This window comes from Cygnus olor, chromosome 5 (genome assembly GCF_009769625.2).
Source record: "Cygnus olor isolate bCygOlo1 chromosome 5, bCygOlo1.pri.v2, whole genome shotgun sequence".
In the NCBI taxonomy this organism is placed as follows: domain Eukaryota; kingdom Metazoa; phylum Chordata; class Aves; order Anseriformes; family Anatidae; genus Cygnus; species Cygnus olor.
In genome coordinates this window covers 49,532,270-49,555,851 of record NC_049173.1, presented here as the reverse complement: position 1 = coordinate 49,555,851, position 23,582 = coordinate 49,532,270, and positions in this window count along the sequence as shown.

The window sequence follows — 23,582 nt, the reverse complement described above, 5'->3', positions numbered from 1 at the left end:
AAACCTGTAAGACAGAGAGTTAAAAGTCAATAGATGCATCATTTGCCTCTTAATATTCAGATGGAGGCTGCCAAGAGAAAATTACTTCTGAATTCAAAGTTAACTGGGCAAGACCATTACAACCATAATAACAATGTGATGAAAACCTTTGTTCTTCAGTCATGTACAGCTCACATTTCCTTCACAATATTTAATTGGAATGAGAAACCTCCTTGTATGCCTCTCTGATGGTAGAGTCTGGGAAGCCTCACATCCTGTTCCCCTCAAAAAGGACCAGGTCCTTCCACTTTAGGTGTTTTGGAAGGAAAAAAACATTGTGAGAATTTTTGAGGTTTGCCAGCTCATGTGCAATAATCTATTTCCCTCTGGGGTTCATTTCCACATTTACCAGCAGCTTCAGGTGAGAAAATCAGATAATAGCACTAGATCATGATCTCTTGATTATTACTTGATGGCTCTATTATGACAGCAGAACACATGATATACTTGCACAGAGACATATGCAAATCTTCTGTTACTGTCCATGGCAAACTTGTAGCTCCGCTGAGGCAGCATATCTCATCCTGGAAAATTATGTGTTGTTTGTTTAAGTGCAGCTAGTCCGACATGACATTTTGCCTCTGGAAGCAGTGGCTCATCTCTTTTTCTGTGCCTGTGTTGATACTGAGCAATAGTCAGCATTTCAAGCAGTTACTTTCAGCAAAAGAGATGTGACACATGCATAAAGGGGAACTATTATTGTTCTACTGTCTTTGCTTCTAGCAAAACTAATTGGTTTCACTCGGCTTCCCCCTTACCTAACTTTCCTGCTGAGCCAGAGTGAGGCCTTTGCTTTCAAAAAAATAAATCTTCCATTAAGGCTTCAGAAACGTGTCTGGATGAATAAAACAAATACCAAAAAAAAGAGAAGGTCCTTAAAATTACCTTAGGAAAGAGACATCACACTAGCTGACCTGTAGAGTTGACTGTTGTCAACTGATGATCAAGTGTATGTACAGCACAGCTGATGACCTACACCACCATCCGTGAGCACCACAGTCTGCTGGAGCATTAAAAAAATCAGATCACAATCCAAATAATTTCTGAACAAAAACTACACACTGGTGTTCAAATGAGTTTTCTCTCTTAAAACTAGTGGTTGATATCTCTCTGTCATTTCTTATAAAGTATAGATTTACCTAGACAAAGTATGGAATGAGGTGTCACGTCTGAGTGGGTTTACTCTGAGAAAGCTGTACTTTAAAGATACTATGGCATGGACTGAAGTGTAATTTAGCAAGTTGATTGAAAAATCAGTTGTTGCACACTGAGTTTGATTCTCAGAGCCAGCTGCATTTAGGGAAATATGATGTTATTCACCTTTGGAAGAAAATTATTAGAGAAACTCCCTAAAGTGGAAATAAAGCCACACACCTCCCCAGAACTAATCAGGGGAGTTAGCTATGCAAACAAATTACATTAGTTATCAGACTGTTTTGGATAATTAAGTCTCATGGGCCAGGGTGTAATCACCGGAAAATTCCCACCCTCTCCCCACCTCTGTGTATGACTTCGAATACATTCCTCATGTGTCTTATTTCTGTTTTACTGTAGCTCATCAATCATACAACACTATTGAAAACAGGATGCAGAGGTGAATTGTTATCTCCCAGATTGAACTGTTAGATCCTAAATAAGAGACTGGAGTTCCTGTGCCATTGAATTTAAGCTCTCTGTGCCTGAATATTTCTGTACTCTGAAAAGACTCTGCAAAGATTACTTAATTCAGCTTTCTGCTCAGAGGCTGGGAGCCGCAGAAGAACCTAGACAGAATACTGCTCTAGCGTTGTGCAGGTGAAGGTCACCCACAGGTTTTGCATCGGGCTTTTAACTGGGACCATGGACTAGCTGCAACAGAGCACAAGGCTGCTAACCATTTCCTGTGGATCAGAATTAGGAAAAGTGTGCTTTGAGCCAGAAAGGAACAACAGCTTTGCAGTTCTGGACATGGGCCCAGTTATCAGGAACAAAAGACAAGTGTCAGACAAGAAGGCAGTGGAGACAGCTTAGAGCAATAACCACAGACTTGCATGATTGACTCGATAGGGAAGCACCTGAAAATGCTGTAGGGTTGCTGTGGCTAGCTTCAAGGCAGCTGTATCCACAGCAAGCTGAAAAAACTTGTTCCTCTTGCACCTGCTAATGAACTCAAGCAAAAGAGAATGTAGGCCCAAACTTTGGGGCTTTGCCATTATCACATTTATATTTTAACGTCCACAATTAAATAGAAACCTTGAAACATTTGGCTTTGTAAAAATATACCTTAACAATAGAAAAGTAATGAAAGAAGAAACCTTGCTCTGACTTGTAGTGTTGGATAATAATGCATGAAAGAAAAAAATAAAAGGGAAAGAAAGACATCCTACTCTAGACTAAATCCACCCTGACAAGTGAATATGGCAATAAAATCAATAAGGACTGTAAAGAAGCTGCACTACTAAAATATTTTTCCAAAGCACATTTTAATATTAGATCACTACCAGCACATTTCTGAAAAAACAACTGCAACAAAAGCCATCAACCACGGCATCAGTCCTTATAAAGGGAGAAAAGAACAGTATGAGCAATTCTCTCCCATTGCTTAGCCAAGACATGGAAAAAAGAAAAATATATATATCTCTTTCAACATTAATAACTTTGGAAGTGTGTTTTGGTTGAAATTGAGGGGAAAAAAAGGAAACAACACCATGCTAGAAACTGTACAGCTTGATAGCTCTATTTTATCTGATTTCACAACTAATAATTTCGTTTGCTTTCTAAGAAAACTTACATGATAAAAGTAAGCATCCTTGACATGGATGCCTTTTTTCTTTATTTAAAGTTTTTTTTTTTTTTTTTTTTTTTTTCTTTCTATTTTTAAAATCAATATTACATTAAATTTCTGGTAAACCATACACTTCTTATGCCTCTCTATACCAGCATCTCTAGCATGGCCCAGGATTAACAGATTACATGATCTGGGGGAAAGTCAGTTCAGACACTGATGGTTCTTAATGAAGGAACTCAGACTTTCAAGCAGTACAGAGGAGTCCAATACAGAAATGTCTTGCCTGGGGAAATACAGTACTTTTTCTAATGGCAGCTGCCATTGAGTCATCAAGTACAAGTGGTTAGGGAGAAACTGTTTCTCAATGCCTTGTACTTCAGTGATTCAAAGGCACCAAGCAGATAACACACTGCTTCCTTTTAAAAATTAACCACAAAGCCTAACAAATATTATTAAATGAAATAACGTAGCTAGAAACTGTATCTAGGGGTGACAAAGCAGACAGACTTGTGATGGATCAGCTGCTTCATAAAAAACGCAAAATAGCTGAAAATATTTCCCTTTTTATAATACTGCTTTTGTATGTCATGACGAGATAAAAGTCCTTACGGGTTTTTTACTTAGAACATTCTAGAAAACATGGCTTTGGCAAAACTGCTGTGATCCTGATAACTAATAAGAATGGTACTTATTGTGATTGTTTGACAGCCATTTTACTACAGATTGATGAATAAGTAATAAGAAGAAAAATTTAAACTGAAAGCTCCCAGCTGAAGTCAATGGAGATGTGTGGGCTGAAACTAGTGGAGAACCAGCACTTTGCTAGAGTGCAGAAAAGGAGTTATACACAGCAGTTCACAGAAGGCCTCTAATAAAAAAATAAAAAATAAATAAGTCAATCTTGCTTCTTATATAATGAGATCACAACCATGGCTGAATACAACACCTGGCTGTTATAGTAATGAGTGTTTTCAAAATGCATAGTTTCCATGTCACAGTCTACACCCCTTGCTTTACCTGCTTTTACAAGAGATGTCCAAATCTGTGTTTTCATGTTAATAATAGTACGAAAGCAAATATCTGTTTTCTTTTGTTTTGCTTTGCTTTTTAAAGTGCAGCAGCCTCCAAAACGCATCTTAGCATCTGCTCAGCAGCATGGAGTAAAATGGCACAATAAGGTTCAAGCAAACCAAACCAAAGTTGTACAGGGATCTTTTTGGAAAGGCTGGAGGCAATTAGTCTACCTGGAACACTTCCTGCAGCGCAGGTCACTACACAGCCCTTTCCCAGTTCTCTGCTTATTCCACCATTCTGCTGTGACAGTCTTGGCTACCTTTCCAGCAGTCTTAAAAGCCAGCCGCTGTAGTATATTATACAGCCTTAGAAACTATTCATGCTACTATTTGCAGAGTGCAGAGAGAGGGAATTTTGCCTCTCTCCTTTCCGGTGGGACAAAGTAGTTAAAATCTTGGTCAGATGTTTGCCTTGGAGAAGATTTAAAATTAATACTCAGGTGTGAAAGACCCAATAACTCATGGAAACAACTGGAGAAAAATACCATTATTAAAATGGCAGAAGTGCTAAGAATAACCAAACTTCTTGATATCATGAGTGAAAGATCACTTGTTTCCATTCAAATCCTCTCATGTTTCATACAAAATATAGATTTGAATAGGCAGCATTTGGGTAATGATAAAGCTGAGACCTAAAATAAGAGTGGGAAAAGAGATTTAAAAATAAGAATAGAAGAAAATAAGAATGGAAAATTGAGAGGCAAACAAAACAGAATGATGTGAGAACCAGTGGAAGAGTGAGTGCCAGGAGACAATATTGGAGAAAACAAAAAGAGAAATGAACTACACTGAGCTGAAGAGGGAAAAAAAAATAAAAAAAGAAAAAAAAAGAGAGAGATCAGGAAAATAAGTCAAGACCTTGGGGAAAGTAAGAGATAAGGTATTATTAAAAATAAGGGTTTGACAAAGAAAATGTCACGTCTCTAACCCTGATCTTCCTACTGTGTCACCTGGAAGCTTTGTGAACACTAATAGACTTACATGTTCTACTGAAATTGTAGAAACTTCTACTAAAAATTTTACATATTTTTCTCAGCTTAATTAGCTAGCTGTCTAGCTACCAAGTGGTTCTGCCATTGTAAAACTGCTGACACTATAAAATACTTTAATCTCTACAACAGTGATATCATGCAGTGTATCAACTTATTGTAAATCTTTATATACTGTATACTATGGACTGGAGGGTAAATACTATATAAAATGTATGAACATACACAGTTAGATAGCGCATCCTTTCTCAAGTTATCCTCACTTTAGCACAGGTTGTCTATCTTTTAAAACAAATCTGCATGTATTTAGCAATGGCTTTGTGAAATAAAAAAGCTTTGCAAAGTTAAATTTCCAGAGGCTACCCTAGCCATGCCAAAACATATAAACACAGTGAAGCAACATTTCATTTTCTCTAAAGTTGTTCTTTTGACTGAACTACTAAAGCTTTCCAGGCCATTCTATCATCCACCAGGCTACTGAGGATGATGGTTACTGATTTTTGAGAGCATTTTTTTACTCACTATGTAGCTTTCGAAACAGCTCATAGCTGCAACATTGAAGTCTAATACTCAGCAGTTATGGACACAACTTGAGGAAGGTCTTGTTGCATCATAACCCATCTCACACTCTTGTCCTTGTTCTTGAAGAAGTAATAGTTGTCCAAGAAATGGATGATCTCCAACTACAACCTGTTAAAATGAATTTAGATTTAGTTTGACTTTTTTTTTTCCAGATGTACACTTGGCAATTCAGTGTATTTCTTCTTACTTAGGCCATTTCTGCTTGCCCTAATATTTGTCAAATGATCTGTCTGAATCTGTCTAAAACTTAGCAAGGCAGAAAGTAACAGCACCCTGAGTTTGCTACACCCACAGCTTTTAGATCACAGGCAAAGTGCTGAGATACAATGAAACTGGTTCTAGTGCAATAAATATACAGTACAATAAATATACAATAAATATAAATATAAAAATCCAATTAGGGTTAAAATGAAAACTAATTTTTAAGGTGAAAAGATGGGCAAGTGGATCCGGTTGTGTTTATGAAGTCTCGGAATGTTCTTACTTTAAATCCCAAACTGGACTTTGAAACAAAGAAAGCAGAGTCTGCAAAAAATCTATCCAGCTCCTATACAAAGCATGGCTCATTCTAGGGCAAAACACTTTGAGTAAATTTAGTCATTTTGGTACAGACCATGAGGCCAAAGAAACATAGGAACTAAAGCTTCTAGATTATTCCTTAATGCTGGTGCGCCAGTTTGAACTCACATTAAAAAATTCCACAGCTACCCAAATGAACTGGAGTAAGAGTGGAGTCTCTTGCAGTGACTTAGGTATTTAGGAATTTATATTCCACTGACTCACGATAAGACTTAAGCTCTTGCAGGATACATTTTTAAGCAATGTGGTCCCATTACTCAGTAACGGGATTCAAATTTATTACAGCACTTTCACCTTTCAGTGTTTTACTTTCAAATTGTACCAGGACACAGCAAACAAGTCCTGATTTCCAGCTAACTACTGGCCCACTAACTTTGCACACAGATCTTTAAGCTACCTTGAGCCAAACGAAAGACCCAGCTCAATGGCTTTTTATCTGAAGTTCATCTTTGCGATGAGTCAGCCGTGCCCAATGCAAGATAAACACATGAAGGAGTGATTCTGGGGAGAGATACAATGCTGGTACGATAGATTATGTCACTGTAAAAAGTTGATCCTTCACAAAGATTGTTTAGCTTGTGCATCTCTGCTATATCTGTATGGATACGCAGTGAAGAGACAGTCTGTTTCTTTATCCAAAAATGTAAAGTGTTAGAAAGACATTTACAAAGAACAACAACAACTTGAATTTCTGAGAAACAAAGAAAGACGATAGTTTGCTTTTGGGCCTGGAGGACACATTTTCACCTTAGTAAAGCATCAGCACGGGAGGTTGCAGTTGGAAGCCATGGTGCCTCGAGGTCTTCAAAACCTGAGGAGAGGGAAAAAAAAAAAAAAAAAAAAAAAAAAAACCCGATTCAGAGCAGTCCCACAAGACTGCACATGGTGGGCCATGTGCTGCTAATAAGGGTCCATCAACACTGCCAAGCAAGACAGGGGATGAGTCTGTGCAGGGAGTCCAGCCAGGAGCAGGAGAAGGCAGAGCCAGAAGCAAGGCCACGGCACACACCTGAGGGGTCTGGCCAAGAGACAAATGGCCTACAAGGAAAATCCAAGAAGCAGGGGCTGAGACAGTGACAGCTACATCATAACCCAGGCCAGTAGTGAAACCTCCTCACCCCTGAGATTAAACAGCCCACGGGCAGAGGGCACGTGTGTGTAGGTTTACATGTCCCAGCTGAGGCAGGCTGGGGCCCTTCAGGCCTATAGCACCCTCAGAGAGGCCTGGCGCTCACGTTCTTCTTCAGGGGTGCCAGCTTGGTCTTTGTCCAAATACAGCCCTCCATGACGCAGAACAGTGTACAGTAACACAGTGCATGGCACAAATGTAGGGGAGATGTCCAAGTACAAGAAGATGAACAGGTTTGTAACTGTGGGACATGGTATAAACACGGGACACACAACATGGCTGCAGAGCTCTTAGACAGGGAGAATACTGCACATACTTTTCCGTGGCTGTTTTGTTATAAATAGAATCAGTAACGGTAGGCAGGATAAAAACAGTTTCTCAGCAAGTAGAGCAAACATATTTTAGAGACTCAGTTGACACTAAATGGAGTTTGGAAGAAATCCAATAGTTAAGTGCTTTTTTTTTTTTTTTCCTTAAATTAAAACAATACATTTTGCACCTGTGCATTTATGACTTTGGTATTATATTAACATTACCCACCTGCTCTTTTCCAGCTCAGTTAGCAGTAAAATTTGAGGCAGCCTAAACCTGAGTCATATAACTTAAAAGATACATGTAATATTATGATTTATGATTCACTTTGTCTTTTTTCTGTTCACAAATGTTCCGTTGCAATCTTGAGACACTCAGAACCTGAGACTTAAAAAGCTAAAGCCTCTGTAGTAGCTTTATTTTGGGTACTTTCTTTTCTACTTGCTAGAAAAAATGAAGGTCTGATTGTAATACAAGTTTTGTTTTCAAGAATGACTTCAAGTGATCTCAGACAGAGTCTACTACGTCACTTGTGTGTCACAGGAGAATCAGGAACTGGTCAGTCAAAGCTAGCAATTCCAAATGTTAAGGGATTCAATAGTAATATTTAATTTAGCAAATATGGTTGCAAGGTGTTTTGTGAAAGAGTCACTGAATTTTCTGAAGTCACTGAACTTCATTATGCCAAAGGTTTCACTGAACTGAATTACAACAAAGGTAATTTTAAACTTTTTAATGAATGCTTTAATTCAAATCCCTCCTAATAAGACCAAATAGTTGTTAATTTGTTAACAGATCACATTTGTTGCTGGTTTAGAAATGGTAAGAGATTTTGTAGCCTCTCAGAGACTCAGGATGCAAAATACATAGATATTTTAAAGCTGAAACCAATCTTTTGTGTCGGAACTGAACTGCAGTGGGGCTTATGAAGCACAGTTGCAATTCACTTTTCTTAAATGGCTCTCTGAAGTATAAGAAGCTTCATGAGGAATGTGTCCTTTAATATGCATAATTCCAGAGTTATTTCTCCATGCAAGGACTTTGCTCCAAGTAACTTGCCCAACAGGATTATTTTTCTGCATCTTCTCTCAATACTGACTTCTTGATCAACCCGAGGCTGTTCTTAGGGAGCTTACACTCTGAAATCTCATTTAAGCACCCTGAAAAGGGCAGCTTTCCTTAGGAGCTCTTTTCTGGACAAGATTAATAAAAATAAGGATAATGTCTTCTGATAGCATCCACTAAGGCCTTCGGCAATATTGCATTTATGATTTACAATTTACCATGACTGCTTTGGAGATATTGTATTATTGCCAAACATAAGATCCAGCCAACAAAATGCTCACAGATGCAGAGAAAAAAGAAGAAAAAAAATGCCTGAAAGTAAAAGGATAAGGGAAAAATGAAACTACTCTGATAGCATGACAGATAGGAAAAGAAGGCCAAACAGTCTGGAAAATAAAAATGAAATATTGGGCTCACAAGGTTCATCAGAACTAGAAAAGTCAGCAACAGGTGTAACAGACGGGTAGATTCTATGGAGCAATCCACAAACGGAGCTCTTCTGTCTACTTCCATACAAACCTAAAATGAATCACCAAGAAACCATCCTGGGGTTAATTTCAGCAGAAATATGTCCCTTGTTCTGGCTTTCTACCCCAAAATTCAATGACCTGTTGAGTAGGAGATTGAGTTGATAGCTCTTGCCTCTTTTTAGTTGCATCAGATAGCCAGCATGCTGTGGTTGATTGCCTCACATTTACCCAGCAGGCACAGCAAAGTGAGCTTCTGCTTTTTCTGTAGTCTATGAAAACCACAGAAAAGGGCCTGGTGTTTTCTTGTTGCCTGATAGTACTGGACCTTGAACACTTGAGTGATGTGCCTAACAGTTGGAAAAGGCTCTCATTTTCCAACCGTCTTTTCCTTAATCACTCCAGCAGTTATAAAGTAACACAGTAAGTTAATATGTGGATATTTTAGTCAGTCTTTGCTATTGGCAGTTCTCTTCCTCCTACATCATTCTGCCTTCTGTCTCTAGTGCAGGCAAATTTAAACAGTTTTCCACACCCGTTGATGCATTGCTTGGTGAAGTAGGTGCTATAGAATATTTTAGCATCAGCATGTGAGGGTAGACCTGTTTAAAATCCTGGCAGATTCACAATAAACAATATACTGTGGAAATAGAGCCTGGAAAGTTACAACTGCTTCCAAAGCTCCAAAAAGAATACCTCACTGGAGTTTAATCATGTTACCTTGGGGATGAAGTATAATAGCATGTATTTAGCTATTAAGGATAAAATCCCTCCTTCTCAAGTACCCACCCTACTAATAATAACCCTCGAAGATTGTCTTCTGTGTAAAATCCAGTGTTGTTTTTTTTTTTTTTTTCCCTCCAACTAAAGAGACAGAAATTTTATAAAATAATCTGCCATACAGAGGATTGATGTCTGGATAATGGATTTGACTCTGAAATGTTAAAATTGAATAGTCACTGGAGAAAATAAAGGCGCAGACTCACTGAAGTCTATTCACCTTGAGAACAGTGTGTAAGTGCATAGTAAACTGCACCGTAGCAAACTTCTGATGAAGACCACTGGGGTAGGTATCTTTTCTGTTAAAGTCGGTTTAGATGGGTTGATATCAATATGTGATGCTGTGAGCAGAAACTCATTTAGGCTCCATAACTGTTAAAATAACAATTGAACAATGAAACTAAACCACTTCTTTTTGCCTACATGTTGCTCAAAAGGAGTGTAAGAGGTGCTTACCTGGGAGAAGCTTTGCTGCTTAGTCCATGCACAATGGTATATCAGAGAAAGAAGTATATCTGCCTTTGCACGTTGTCCTCTACTTGTGGGGTGATGTCCCATACTGCAGACAGTTCAGTGGAGTAGAGGGAAAAAGCTATAGTCTTTTAGACAATGAGAATGGGAATAAGCTTCTTGTAGCCTTGTTCACCATATCACATGTACATAGACTTAATAGACCTTTATTGTTCATACATTTCTAAAGCCTTTCACCAAACTGTATAAGCAAAGGCAAATGTTTGTACCTCTTAAATATATCCAAGGCATAAAGATGTGACCTTTTCTTTCTGGGATTTTAATTAAAATGCTTTGGAACCATGCTCCTGTTCACTTCCCCACAGAAACAGGCTCACGACATCTGCAATGAATACCATGTGTTCACAGCTGTGATCAGAGAATGAAGCATCTCAGAGAGTTCTCCATTGATTCCTGGAGAAGGGTGCCTGTTCCCCAATGCAATACTTATGCCTAATGCATTACACACAAGGCACCAGAAGAGCTGACGTGCATCAGCAGCCAAAAAAGAAAAGCTGCAAAATAACGTATTATTCAGTTTAGATTGGGCGTCTGCACTTAACAGCTTGTCATTTTCCTCTACTTGGGCCACATCGAAGCAACCTCTCATAATGCTCTATAGTGTGACAACAGAAGGCTCACACAATAACACCAATGTATTGGCCAGAAAAGGGGTGCAGAATCAGAGCTATTTCTTCCGGAACTTAAACAGTTTAATTTTTATTAAGTACACCATAGTCAAGGAGTCATTGTTTTCCATCAACACAAACTGCAAAAGCGCCTGGCTGGCATCCCAGGCACAGATTGTCCTTGTTGGATACTTGAACTAGGGCAAACAAGCCACTGCACAACTGCTTCTCTATCCTGTTGATCACAGATGTGTTCAATACAGTCCACGTAAGAAATCTCAAAGACCTGTTGAATTTTATACTCACAATGCTTGGAGAGAAGGCCTCTGTAAGGAATGTTATTTTTACCATGGATAACATCCCTGGATGCAGAAGAGGCATGGGAGGTAAGTACCGCGTTCTGGAGCTCACTGGACAGTTCTGAGACAAGGAGACAGTCCTGAAGCAGGCTGGCCACGAGTCACCAAGCCAGTCCCTTCTCCTTCCATCAACCAGACTTGCTCCGCTTCCTACTGTGCCACCTGCTTGACCTGCACCCCCACTTCCAATATCCATCTTTAGTCTCTGGCATACATTCCTCTTCTGGGAAACTCCATGCCTCTCTTCAGCATGGCCTCTTTCTATAACCTTTTATCTCACTTGCTAGCGTGTATTCACCCAATTATCTTCCTTGGAACATACTAGAAAATGCACGCTCATCTGTTCTAAAAATCAGGCCTAATTACAGACTTAGTTATGTGACTGTTTGTATGAATTACAATCATGTTAATTAATTATTAATTCTTATACCAAATAATCAGTTGGAACAGTACTGGGAAAAGTCTAGTGTATGGCCTTTTATAGCAGTTAAATCTCCTTGGTGTTTGAGATCAAAGGCATGGGTTTGATGATGTCATGCTCTTGGTTTAAGATGACAAACGTAGTGTGCTGTAATCAGCATCAACATGTACCAGCATCTCTTGTTTTTTCCCCCTACTTTTTTTTCTGTCCTAGTGTCAGCCAAGTATTCATTAAAGAAATGTTCTTTCTGAACATTCTTGTTTCATTTTGTACTTGCAGAGGACTTAGGAGATGCCTACCAAGTTATTGTTAGGTTGCTTTGGAAATTCAAGTATGCTCAGAAAAGTACATATCCTTATAATAGAAGAAGGATTTTCTTCCTTTTTTTTTTTTTTAATCTAGGTTGAATTTTTTTTTTTGATTTAAAAGATGCAAATACATGTATATAGAAAAAGCAACTATATTTCATATTATTTACTATGTAATGAAGTTATCCTGAGGAGCACTACTTAATTTTTACATCTGCTCTAAACACAGAACAAGGGAGACCAGTTGTCTTTGTAGTTGGATGCATTTGATATGAAATCAGAACACACTTTTAATTTATCATTTGCAAACATCTTACCAAGTTTTAGGAGCAATTTTTTTTTTTTTTTTCAAGTTCTGGATTTTAAAAAGATTCTGTATTTTCTTTCACGTGCCTCAGTAAATCACTTGGTAAGCACCTGATAAGCAGGCAATCCTTGGAAGTATGGAGTAAGACTCTATTTGTAGTTTGGAGTTTCCAGGAAACCTACACTTAAAACTCAAGTCATCAGCAAGCATTTAGCTTTGTGCCAGGAATTACTAGACAGGACTTTCCTCCTCTTTGATTCATAATCTAAATTTCCAAATTATAGATAACAGGAGTTGATGCTGAAGATTGAGTCAGATTTAATCAAAAGTGAAGATTAAAGTGTTTCTTTCCTGCTGTATCTATTTCATTGAACTTAATTTCACCGCTATAAGTGATTTGAAATCTATCAGAAAGCTAATCAAATTAAGCTATTCTGCAGCAAATCCTTTGCTTCTCATTTTGAAAGTGGCTTGCAAGCTGATTCCTGACCTGTGCATGAAGCAGCTCTCTGCCAGGAACGCGGCAGTTCTAAGGGCTGTGTGTACCACACGTACCTTTATCTCTGGGACATACGCATCTGGTGATGTTAGAAACATGTCTCCAAGTCTAAGGAAGAAATTATTCTCTTTATATCATACATTGTAGTGAGAGTGCAAAAGGTACCTTCAAAAAACAAAACCAAACATTCAATTAAAGTAATCATTCATGCTCATTCTCTAGGGAAATAAGAAACAGTAAGCCAAAACCTAATAGTTTCTCTCCATGCTTACGTGGTAATGAGAGTCAGTCATTTACATGCAAGCCTCAGACTTATTTTAGACACTTTGGCTATGCCACCTGGCCTCTAGCTGCTATTCCAAAAGGGCAGCTATTGTCCCCTATTGCTTTAGCTTCCTTCCTTTTTATTTTTTTTTGAAACCACTTGTAAAAGGCCACCACAGTCCCAACACATAATGTGGGGGAAAAATATAATTAAAGCCATAAAAGCAAATTATAAATCATATTAGCTTCAGCAATGGTGCATTTTACATATCCCTCAGTAAACAGCTTCTAACAGAGTGATTTGGCAACAGGTACCCTGTTCTAAACGCTAAAAAAAGAGTGTAATTTAAATTAATGAGGCCTACTTTGGTGAATCCTGAAGAATTAAAATAGTTTAGAGATGGAAAAGGAATTCTTTTGAAAGGGTGGCAAATCCTGCTGGATTACAAGTAGTGAACGATTTACAAATGAGCAAATAAAGTAATCTTAATTATAATACTTCCTCTTGCTTCACAGGCTTTCACTAGTTAGCTCGAAAGAAACCATTTCAGGAGTTTTCTGAGGAATGCAAGTGATTACAATATTCACAAATATATATATTTATATACACAATGTATAGCCTCACATATATGTATATATATATATATACACACACATATATGTGTGTGTGTATAGATATATATACACGTATATGATATTCATAGATTTCTTACTCAAAGCCTCTATTTTTCACCTCTTGCAAAAGCTGTGAAGACATCTACGAAACAGTTCCTGACATGGGGCTGGTAAAACCAGAAGACAGGTCATGGAGAAGCATTACTAGCAGGGATTATTTGAAGCCAATTGCAAGGTGAAGGGGAAAAAGAGCTAACAAATGAGAAAGGATGGAAATAAGCTCACAGGAGAGGAGGCAACAGAGCTGTGGTTTTTATTTTTTATTTTATTTTTTTTCATTTTGTTTTTTTGCCTTAAGCATATGATTCACAATGTGTCAGATTTCAAGACTTCTTTCTAACAAACATGAGCAAGGACCCTCTAGAACATCTCTACAACAGTCAGATAAAGTTCTGCTTCTGGAATATCCTGTCTTTATATTTACTGTAGTGGAGAAACAATGAGCTTAAAATATTGAAATCATCACAAGGAAAATGAAAATCTAACTTTCTTGTAAGATTTCTCACCTGTAATCTCTGGAGTCTTTATAATATCTCCAGGTAGCTAAACTGGGTGCTTCAGTTTTCTGTTGTACTGTAAGTTGTTTTCTTTGTCTTCTCATAGTACAATTGTTTGAAAGAGATGAGGCCAAGTGCCAGGAGACCTGAGACACATGAACATGAAGCACCATGTGCTTCCCTCATTGACATTTCAGTATCACTGGAAGCAAACTGCAGCTTTTCAAGATATTGTTGGAGACACTACCCTAATGTTTTCAGTCTCTTAGCACCTTTGTGGACAGTCCCAGTAGCATTTGCATTTTATGACTCTGGATTCTATTCACATATAAGCAGGAAAACAGTTACCGATGAAAGAATATTCAGAAAGTCTTTAAAAATTTAACTCCAATACAGTTTAAGTCCTCACAGACTTTGACAAAAGTTGAAGTTTCCCATCTGAATATGCTTTGCATTTTATGCAAATGAACATTTTTGAAATATTCATAGCAATTCTAGCAAAAACATTTTTAACTACAGATATACCTCCATAGTTCTGTGAAAATGACAGTCTACTTAAAAATGGTTTTGGTAGATTAAGCCACTAATTCTTCCAATACATTGAAACTAATCTTAACTAATCTTAATGGGGGGGGAAGAGGGTAGGCAACACCAAAACCAACAACAACAAAAACCACAATGGAGTAAAAGGAGATTAGATATTCTTCTCACCTTTTTGAAGGCCTAGAAAAAGGCTCTTCTTGACATTTCTTATCATAGGTGAGATAGGGATTTATCCTAGAAAACATATTTAGCAGTCGCATACCTTAAGAAAACACTATTTAGAATTGCAATCTATAATTGCTTAATCTGATGTTTGCATATAAAAGTCAGTCAAGCATTCAAGCTAACCACAAGAATAATAGCTAAACACATGCAAATATTTTTTCAACATCACAAAAATTTCAGAAGAACCCCCTAAAAATTCCAGAGTCAGAAGAACATATTCTAGAGTTTGCAATTAGAACTCATGGTTGGTATGATAATTCCCTCTCATTAAGGCTTTTTCTGCTTCTCACTTACAAGGCAGAGCTAAAATTTCCTGTGTTTAATTAACCTGGAAAAAAAAAAGAATGACAATAACAAAGTATTAAGAAAAATAGCATCTAGCCATGCAAGAATCCAGAGTTCTTTTGAAAGTTCCAAGCAAAGTTACTATTTTCCTGTGCTAATCTCTTGCTTTATGTCATTAGGTAGACAAATTTGTATCATTAGATTAAGCATTACCCACTGCTATGGCTAGTCAGTAATTTTTTTAAAAAGCTGGTATTTCCTGAGGTATTGATGCCTGTCTGCTCAATTCTGAAATTACAAGTAAATTGGTAATCAGGTATAGAGCATACCTACAAACAGACAAGCACTACATTAAACAGCCTAAAAATTAATAGGACTCAGGTTTAGAATAGTCCAGAGAAAATAATGGCCAAGGCTACACCCAAATCAGCCCTAATCCCTTTAGATCTCTAGATTACCCTTTCTGGATTTATAGATTGATCAATTAATCAAATCCACTATAAGAGTTGCAGCTTTTGCTTGGTTAGTTGATTGCCTTTTTGTATATATTTTAAACAAGATTAAATGTTTAAAAAACCTCCAAGAGCACTAGACACCTTACACTCAAAGAAGAATATAAGACTTCCCTGTCTCCTCCCTGCCAAGTCAGTCATATATATGTCAGTCCGAAATACCGTGATGAGCTATGCATAAGGGAAAGCCGCCTTCTCACAGATTGCCTCATAGATTCTTCAGGGTATATCTCTCAGCCAAGAGTATCTGCTCCTAGCTATCAACTGTCTCATCGCTTCTGTTTGAGCAACAGATGCAATGTTGCAATTATTTTCTTCAAATGTAATCAGGGCAGGTTTCTCTCAGGCCTGCCCCGATGTTGTACCCATACACATACATTCTCTCACACACACACTGAAGTAGAAATGTTGAAGGCTCAGCAGGGAAGTTCAGAAGCCTGTCTCTGCTCATCCTGCAGCCCAAGCCCAAAAGGTTTGCAAACATTTGTTAAGCAGTAGCGTGACTCTACCAGTCTGTCTCAGCACACACAGATGCACATTTGCACATGCACACATGCATGATGCATAAACATGCTTTAAAAGGGTGGCCAAGAAGTAAAAGTCACTTTCATAAGTGTGTTATGGACTTCAAACTTACGAAGCTATATTTCTCTAGGAATTTACTAAAGATAATCACATGGGCAGAGATCACCTGTTTACGCCTTATGGCTTCAAAAATCCAAGCATTCCTTGATAAGCAATAAAATAGAGATCCTATGCTACACAAAGAAAGATGACCAAATACAGGTGACAAAGACAACTACCTTTTGACTTTCTTTCATCTCCTCTACCCTACACAACAGGGACAATCTTCCAACATAAAGGATACCTTCCTGCCTGTGTGCATTCTTTGGCAAAATACCCCTCTCTCTCTAGGGTCAAAATCTCACCCGATATTTAAGCCACATGAATATAATTGAAGACACTCCTGATAGGTCAACTTAGTGTTGTGAATTCGTAGCAGCATCAATGCTATTGTTAAAGCTGAAATCAGTAACCTCCAGGTAAACAGTGAGTATTGACCTTCATATGCATCATTCTTCCCTTTAATACACCGAAGTGTGTCACAAAGTAATGATTAACGCAGTTGTCACAGCAACAGACAGCTGGGAGAAGCTGACTTGTTTCAAAACAAAAGTATTAACTCGGATCTGTTGTGGTAAAACTACAAGCCTGTCCTTCAGCTCACAGTCAATGAAACTAGGTGCATCGTGGCTAAAGACACTGGTATTGAACAACATGTCTGTAAGAGGAGATGATCATATTTCTTCTTCTTTATGAACTTTTCTTATTTCAGTAAGAGCACCTAGACCCATTGTTTGGGGTCTTCCTCTGCTGATTTCAGAGTGGTTGAAGCCTGATAGCATACAAATATACAGGAAAAGCAGATGAGGATGTAGGTGCCTTAGAGTACTGTTTAGGATAATTTAGCACATTCCAAAATTTCTCTTCCGTTCCAGGCTAGGAGTTGCTCAGCATCATCAGCACTTGTTACGAGTTTAAGCAAGACATCACCTGCTTTGAAGACTATGAAAACTAGATTAGGCTAGGAATGGACAGAGGAAGGACTCCTAATCTGCCCAAAAAAGATGCAATTTCTGTATTCATCAACAGGAAAATGCAAATTGTTACCACATCTGATAATGTCCTGTAAGCACGACCAATTTATTTGAGAATTGATTCCAAAATAAGCCTGTAGATAACTTGTCTCTATTTTTTTTTTTAAAGGAACAGCTTGAAAGTTATTTTCATTCGAATCTGTGTAGTGCTTATACTATGAAGTGAATAGTTAAGGTGTTCTAGAGTCTGTCACAATGAGAAAATGCATAAGCAATGTATTACACTCATCACATGTAGCTAACATTTAAACTTTGAGCCAGAAGTCTTACATTTTGGAAGAATAAGAAGAGTTTCAGAAGAGGATGCAAGTTCCTCCATCAGCCAGAAACCCCATTCCAGCTCCTATTTTCCATACAAAGAAGAGGAAACAGAGTGATGCTGTCTGCTGAGACAGAGAGAATATCAGAGCACACTGTTAATGACAATTGGGATGTAACAAACTATAAGTATCCACAAGGCTAACAGCCTTCATGGGTATTTAAGTTTGTAATTTATTTGGCAGGGAAGAAATTTGAAGTGCACCAAAGCTGCAGAATAAAACCGAACTACACAAATCTTCATAAGAAAGGCAGCTGAATTGGGAATTAGTTGATGAACTAGGTTAACAGAGAGTATCCTGTATGGTTCAATTGCTTGAATCCCTTCAAAGTGAAGTGAACAGCACCCTATAATGTTACATAGACAATGCAAAAATCATGAAACTTTAGAAGAGAGAATATCTACTGCACTAACAATTGAATATATTTTTCATACAGCTGCGAACAAAAATAAAAAGGATCACAGCTGTCCTTTCTTCGTATCTAGCTCTAGGCCGCAGGAAAGGAACTTTTTAAAGTATAAAAAAGAATCTTCTCTTGATCTCTAATCTTTAAGGAGATAAACAATGGTATTTATTGACATAGCATGAATCATCTTCCTTAGTACAGGTAATGAACAAACAGAGAAGTCTGTCATTTTCCAGCTAGTCATTTCTGGTAATGACACAAATGTTTAGCTTGCCAGGACAATCATTAAGTAGAGAGTGAAGAACAATATGGTTATTGTATCTGAATAACTATCTACCTTGATACCGTCAAGTCAAAGCAAAACAGACGTCAAAGGGAATACAAAGTGAGTACTTTACAAAATCTTCTTAACTAAAATTGACATCCAATCCTCCAGTTAATGTTTTGTGTCCCAGTTTAATTAACACATGCGCCTTCTCCTGAATCTCCTTGATTCCTGCAAAATTTACTAGCTAGCATGTTTCTACAAATCACCAGCAAGTTATTGTGGACATCCAACTGCTTTACTCAAGCATGATTACAAAGGTAGAAATCATGGGAGCATGTAACTTTACAGCTTATGCTTAACTAAGGACATATTGAAAGGTATTTTCAACTAAAGTGATCATCAGTTTTTCCTCTGTTTAATCTACTACGGATGTAATTGCCATGCTGATGTAAAGGCTCACTATGCCTTCAACGTTTTAGGGACAATTGGAATATAATATCCAGTTCTGCAGGAAATGCCATACAGCTACCACGGTTTCTGCCTAATCTTAATTCCAACAGACCAAGGCACGTTAGTATTTACTATTCCTTCTTTATTTGCGTCAGGTGCTTACCAAAAACTCTTCAAAAACAAACACTGAATCATCAAGCTAAAGTTTAAATTCAAGCATAATACCTATGTACTAAAATAGTTTAGTGATTATTTGCAGAGACCTTAACAGAGCCAGACTCTCAGAAAAACAGACTGCTCTGTCTGCCCTCTGCTGGCCTTTGTATATTTCAATTTTCCATTTAAAATGAGTCCTTGACTGAAATAGCAGAAAATAGCAACACCATCAAGGCTTATACCAAGTAGATCCACCAGCAAGGAGTGCATCAGTACCTTGATTCCTGTTTTTGAAGAACAATTCAGTGAACAGCTACACTTACAAAGATGAACATGCTGATTAATACACCTTCCTGGAAAGGAATTTTGCATAAATATGCACATTTCTGACAATTTACAAAATAAAGCAGTTTATATATTAAATATATTATTTATAATATATATAATATATTAAAAATATATAGATTAAAAAGTGCACTTCACATGCTTGGCTGTCAAACTACAAAATTCATTTTTCATGCTACATTAACATAGGCAGAAAGGGAACTAGTAGGAAACACTGAAGATTTTTCTCTATTGTGCTAATATCCTTTAAAGCTACTGCATCAGTGCTCATTTTCATTGCATCCTGAAAACACTGTTATGCTTATCTTAGATATAATCCTTCTGCAAGAACAATATCTACTCATCTGAATTAAAGAAAAAATAAATCATGTTATAAGTTTCTAACAACCCAGTATGCAAAGACTAACAGTAAAACAACAACTTTTGAGATACTCAGAAAGGGTTACCGAAACACTGACTGGACCATCATTTTAACTAATATTTGGAAACTTCAAGGATAGTGAAAAAATATTGTCGTAATAACCATATAAAAGAACACACCCTGAACAACCATAATTTTTCTCTCTTTTCTGCAAATACATTGTGTTTTGTGACTATTCACATGGTATTCAATCCTTATTTAAACAAATAATAAAAAAAAAAGAAATACAAACAGCAGGCTACAAACAGGTATTGGAGTATAAAAAATTGTAGGTGCTAGGATACTTCCTGAATTATACCGCTTGACTGCTTATTAGCAACCTTCAGGGTAAAGGAAATTAATAGCTACTTATTTCTGATCCATGGTGTACTATAGCACTAAATGAATATTTCTCCTGATCTAGAAAACCTAGAAAATTGAGAGCATATGGACAGTTAGTTAGATTTTACTAGTTGGGCTTCAGTACTTCATAAATAGTAGTGAAGGATATTATATTTCAAAGCCTTGGGAAACAACAACAACAAACAAACAAAACCAAAAACCCAAACATTCTCTAAATAGCATGAACCAGACTTGCCAGTTAAGTCAGACATGATCAAGAGACTTAAAAACAGCCCTTCCACAACGTGGAAGTGGTATAGATGGTATAGAATGTAAACTGAAATATTACCTATGAGGAAGACAACAAATTTCTCAGATTACTAGAGTAACTGGTACAATGATGTAGTAAGTGACCTTGTAGCAATAAAAATAATCACCAATAAAAGCTCAATTTGAACAGGTAACTGAAAAGAAGTTTTATGTGATACATAATGCAATGAAGGATGGTCCCTTGCTGCACTATACTATTGAGAATCACTCTCATACAGTTAAGCAGTTTCATTCAAATTCCCCATGTGGTCTGACTCCTAAAAGTTTCCTTCTAAAAACAGCACCTGACTTGCACCAACGTTGAATGTCAATTTACAATCCTGAATTGAAGTTGTATAGGATCACACAACTGTGTGTGACAGAGGAACATCGTGCGCATTAATCTGCAAATAAGACCACCACCACTACTACCTGTTTCAAAGAATGCTTGCTCTTTATCTAGCACTACCACAACGTACAGCTTTGTGGCTTACAGGAAGGGGCAGCTTGGTTGAATACCAGAATAGAGCCTGTCTGTCACAACTATCAATCTCCTGCATTCTTTTCTAGCTTACACAGCTGTATGGACTATATGGGGTCTGGAAACAGATCAAAGAGGGTTTTGAACACACAGATACCACATTCCTTGATAAGCAAGTCAGTGACGTGCATCGCTGTGAATTCTTAAGACGATACTTCTACATTTTAGGAAAGGGGAAAAAATTCATCACCAACAATGCAGACCCAAGAAACCTGGATAAAAACAGTAAGGTTAAAAAACCACAAGTCATAAAATGACCTGCTAGGTTCAGTAACCTATACATCTTGTAGTGTTATATAGCCTGCTTGCTTACAGAAAATTGCCTCATTGGCAAGAGGTTTCCTTGTAATATGGCCTCCTTCTGCCACAAGACAACATTTGGATACTTTTCAGCCCCCAAAGCTTTTAAAACTGTGTTTATGGTCATGTTTGCCGCATCAACCGCTCAGCTGCTCCTTTTTCTATCCGACGTTTTTAGTTCCATGATACAGATTTTCACATCCTTGAAGTGGAGCGGTTGTAAAAGATACTGGGTTGTCCATTAGTGAGACCAAAATTCTTCTCCATAAAAACAACAACAAACATCTGTAGCAGAAATGACAGAAATTAAGATTCCCAGTTGGCTGCTCAGGATCTTGCCCATTTTTGGTAAAGCATACAAATAAATTGTTTTCCTTACTGTGATTAACCCGTAACTGAAACTGCTAGGATAACCTGAGTAGTATTGAAAGTGGCTTGCAATGTGTGCATCAGATGGAAAAATCACCAACCCACCAATCCAGTTGACACTGGTCATTGTGCAACCATTACTCACTATACTTTATTTCCCTTGTTCTCAAGGAAATTACAATAACATACAAAATTTTCAATGGACTTTAGAGAGGAAAAAAGTATTTATGGCCTGAAATAACACATAAAAAGACTCAGTAAAAAACATAGAAGTCATGAGAAAAACCAACTAAATAAAAAAAAGAAAATCTACTTCAAACCTACAATTTATCACCATAAAACTAATCAGATGACTAATCCAAAAGGCAACTTTATTTTCTTTCACTTTATGGCACCGCCTATTGCATATGAAAAACATGTCAAACATGACACTTAGTTCCAGTGATTCTGCATTAGTTTCCCCCTAATTGCAGTTTCAATCTGAAATGACATGTACTTTAATGCAATCAAAATGCAACTTGCTGTACAATGCAGCATATAAAAGCATGTATTCTGGCTTTGTCACATTTATAGCTTGCTGATCAACTTTCAAATTCTGTTGTATCCGATGGGACTAATCTCTGGTTGAAATAAAAGTGTCTATTTTGTATGAATGGAGATGAACATGTGGACAAAAGGATTAGGTGGAAATAGGACTGTGCATTCACTTTGTAGGAGTGAGGTTCTTTCAGGGATAATGTTCAGAAGACTAATTCCAGAAAATTTATTTTAGAAGGAATATATTGCAGGAAAAAAATATCCCCAAAAGTCAGAGATTCTGAGAGCATAATTAGGGATTGAAACCTTACACATATAGTTCATGACTTGCCAAATATCACAAGTCCATAATAGCTACCCCATAGTTTTTCTAACTCTCTCTCTTTCAAGGAAAATTATATGAAGAAGGCAATTTTCACCAAGCATATCTTAAAGGCAGATATCTCTAGCAGACAACAGCATAGTCATCAAATTTTAATTGTGTTTTAATTCTTCAAAAGGTTAGATGTGTTCATGGTATTTCTTGCTTAGGCATGTAGAAGATGTTAACAGATGTCATTTTAAAGAACAAAAAAAATATTTTTCATACATGAAATTTTTACTTCAACTAACTTCAAATGTAAGTATAACCATTTCATATGCTTCACTTTCAGGTCCATTTTAGTCATGGCCCCCATTCCCAAATCCCTGAATTCTCCACAAGGATATTCATTGTTTAATTTTAATCCACATGAGCAACTCGTTAGCTCCCTTCTGCTAAAACTGTAGATGTTACCGAATGGTACAATTACTTGAGGAGAAGCATTTTGGGGGGATCTGACTGCTATCATAACATGATTGAATTCCAGAGAGGTCCTTCACAGGCTGATGACTGACAAATCACATACATCCGTTTTTCTGTCAAATGACAATGTTGGCAAGCAGGCAGATGTAAAGAAAACAGATTTAAAGTTTTTATTTGCTTTACTGAGAGACTGGCCCAGTTCAAAAGTTGCAAGGGTTTAATTAACCTGTAGAAAAAGTTGCATTGTCTTCACGTGTTTGTGTTAAATAGGGCAAGTATTAGCACCCACATGAATGAGACAGCATGATAAATGCAGTACATATATGCAACACTGCCTTCCAGTGGCTCCAGAAAAACGTTAAGTAAAATACGCTGACTTGCCCTACATGAACTCAAGCACACACACAAAACTGTAGATGTGTATACAAATCAGTCATGCAGCCCTTCGCTATAGTCAGCCAGAGAGCAGAATACACAAATGCTGGGGAGCACACACCAACACTACAGTGTACCTTGTACAAAAATGAAGATAACTGTATCAGGTTTTAAATTAGCCTGCAAACTCTCGTGCAGATTTACCT